Here is a 2,976-nt window from a genome sequence, read left to right as displayed (position 1 = left end):
AGAATTGTGGAACTGAATGCTAAGCTTGCAATTAGGATTGCCAGAGATCCCCATTATAATGACATGGCTAAAAAAAATTGAGCTCTGTGCTACTTTCAGGGGGAAACAAGAGAAGCAAAAAATGGCATCACAGAGCAGTCGGCTACCTTGAAGATCTTCACCTACTTCAACAAGCTCGTGAGCTCATGCCTGTAGAAAGATTACCTCCCTGGGTGGATCCCCTGAATGACTCGTGCAGGATTATCATCAATGATATGGTAAAGAAAAAAACCAACATGGTACCCCAAGAAATAAGCCACAAGTATCTTAAGGAAATTTATAATGAAGCTGGAGATGAACTAGATCAAATCTTCACTGATGGGTCTTCTAATCCTATTAATGGCCTGGCGGGTGCAGCATACACGGTAATTAAGAAGGATGATGTATTTTTTCCACCAAAAAATGAGGAAAAAGCGTGCATTGAGAACTATACCTCTTCAACACAAGCAGAGTTAACTGCCATTGCTATTAAGGTATATTATTGAACAGAATACTACTGGTGCAGTGATTTGCACCGATTCGAGAGCAGCACTGCAAAGCCTAAATAAAGATCGGGACGAGAATCTTTCAATAGTCGCTGAAATTAAGAGAGTTGTGAAGGTACTAACCAACCAGGGAAGAGTTGTCAAGTTCCTGTGGATTCCCTCCCATGTTGGAATCTATGGAAATGAACGCGCAGATGTGTTGGCAGGTGAAGGCGCTGAGGGAGACCATATTGAATACTTCATACCCAAGACTCTTCTAGAAATTAGAAGTATTATTAGGGAACATCATCGTCATCTCAATCATTATGAACCCTCCAAAAAAAGAGAATGTGGTGGTTGCGGGAGAGAATTAATAATAGAGAAAAAACATCTTGGATACAAATGTCCACACGTACAGCAGCTTTTTGTTAACAACATATAACAAAGATGATTTATAATGTATCTTATCTACCATTTGACAGAGGCTGTTTACCTTGGAGACTGGTTGGAAATATATGAATTGAATTTCAAATCTTATTGTTCCTTCTATTACATTTTTATATATGACTAATAAATACTTCTATAATTATTGACACAATATTATTATTATCCCTTTCACCATTAGAATGAGTAATAATGATTTTTTTTTAATGGTTTATAATCATTTCAAAATAAAATAAATGATCCATATTCTTTTTTGACTCACAGTTTTGTTATAAGACAGAGCAGCTGCACACTTGCTTTACAGTTGCTCAGTTGCTCTCTCTCCACGTGACCAGGTTTGCGTTCTCTCTCTCTCTCTTTCTCTCTTCACACAATTAGGTCAATGTTTTTAATAATATTCCTTTACATAACGGATTTTTATTTAGTTAAAATCTAGCCAAGGAAACCTGGTCCCAAATTCAAGAGTACTTAGAAGTAACATTTTCGTTCCCCAGGATAGTGCGCTGAGAGCATGGATGGAGATCATGAGACGTTCCTCTTCACCAGTGAGAGCGTAGGCGAAGGCCACCCCGACAAAATTTGCGATCAGATCAGCGACGCAGTGCTTGATGCCCATCTTAGCCAGGACCCTGACGCCAAAGTTGCTTGTGAAACGTGTACCAAAACTGGTATGATCCTGATCTGTGGGGAGATTACGTCCAAGGCCCAAGTTAATTATCAACAAATTGTGCGTGATATTGTTAAGAAAATTGGTTTTGATGATTCACGAAAGGGCTTTGACTACAAGACCTGCAATATTCTTCTGGCCCTGGAGCAAAAGTGTGCGGAGATTGCTAATGGTGTACACATCGGGCGCAGTGATGACAACACTGGTTCAGGGGACCAGGGACTGATGTTTGGTTATGCCACTGATGAGACCGATGAGTGCATGCCCTTAACTATTATGCTGGCACACCGTCTCAATCAGAAGATTGCAGAGCTGCGAAGAGATGGGACGTTCTGGTGGGGGCGACCTGACTGTAAGACTCAAGTCACATGCCAGTATGCCTTCGATCAAGGAGCTGTTATTCCCAAAAGAGTGAACACTGTTGTCGCTTCTGTACAGCACTCGGAACAAATTACTGTCGAAGCTTTGCGTGACAAGGTTATAGAGAAGGTCATCAAGGTCATTATTCCTGAAAAATATATAGATACTCAAACGAAATACCACATCAACCCTTGCGGAGAATTCATCATGGGTGGACCTCAAGGTAACGTTGGGCTAACTGGTAGGAAAATCATCGTTGACACTTACGGTGGGTGGGGCGCTCACGGCTGGGGAGCATTCTCTGGCAAAGATTACACAAAGATTGACCGCTCAGCGGCCTATGCCGCCCGATGGGTTGCCAAGTCACTGGTGTAAAACAAATTATGTAGACGCTGTTTGGTTCAGGTATCTTACGCCATTAGTGTTGTGCACCCCATAAGCATCAGCATCTTCCACTATGGCACCTCACAGTACACATCAAAACAGCTTCTGAAGATTGTTAACCACAACTTTGATCTACGACTAGGACATATTGTCAAGGAGCTGGGCTTAAAGAGACCAATTTACAGTGATACGTGGTGTTATGGACATTTTGGACGGCAACAGTTCTCTTGGGAACAGCCCAAGAAGTTGACCATCCCTGAATTTTAGAGTCAAATAATTCTTAAGGATGACTATCATTTGTACGTTTTTCATCAAGTCCCTGTTAATATGGGAGAACACTATGTCTATGCTTGATTCACAACTCTCCTAAACACGAGAGTGAAGTTATACAACTTTCCCACCAGGAGACTTGAACCCTAGCCAGCACAGAAGCCTGCTGGGAACCTTTAATTTTATATTCAATTGATAGTTTTATATACCAGAGTATATAAAATCTCCAGGCCTTTTATATATCAGAGTAAATAAAATTAAAATGACTCTATAAGACCAGCGTCTGGGTCAAGATAAATACGTTTTCTTCCACTAAACTGAATCCAGGTTTTTTTATCTTTTTTTCGG

At 40.8% G+C, this 2,976-nt stretch overlaps 1 pseudogene; it reads left to right on the top strand.

Annotated features, from left to right (window-relative positions):
• The first annotated feature begins 1,458 nt into the window (after window positions 1-1,458).
• On the top strand, window positions 1,459-2,625 carry LOC123748836 (S-adenosylmethionine synthase-like; annotated as a pseudogene).
• Window positions 2,626-2,976: the final 351 nt, after the last annotated feature.

This window comes from Procambarus clarkii, chromosome 39 (genome assembly GCF_040958095.1).
Source record: "Procambarus clarkii isolate CNS0578487 chromosome 39, FALCON_Pclarkii_2.0, whole genome shotgun sequence".
NCBI classification, from domain to species: domain Eukaryota; kingdom Metazoa; phylum Arthropoda; class Malacostraca; order Decapoda; family Cambaridae; genus Procambarus; species Procambarus clarkii.
Note: the sequence above shows the minus strand (reverse complement) of the source record. Positions and strands in the feature narration are given on the sequence as shown.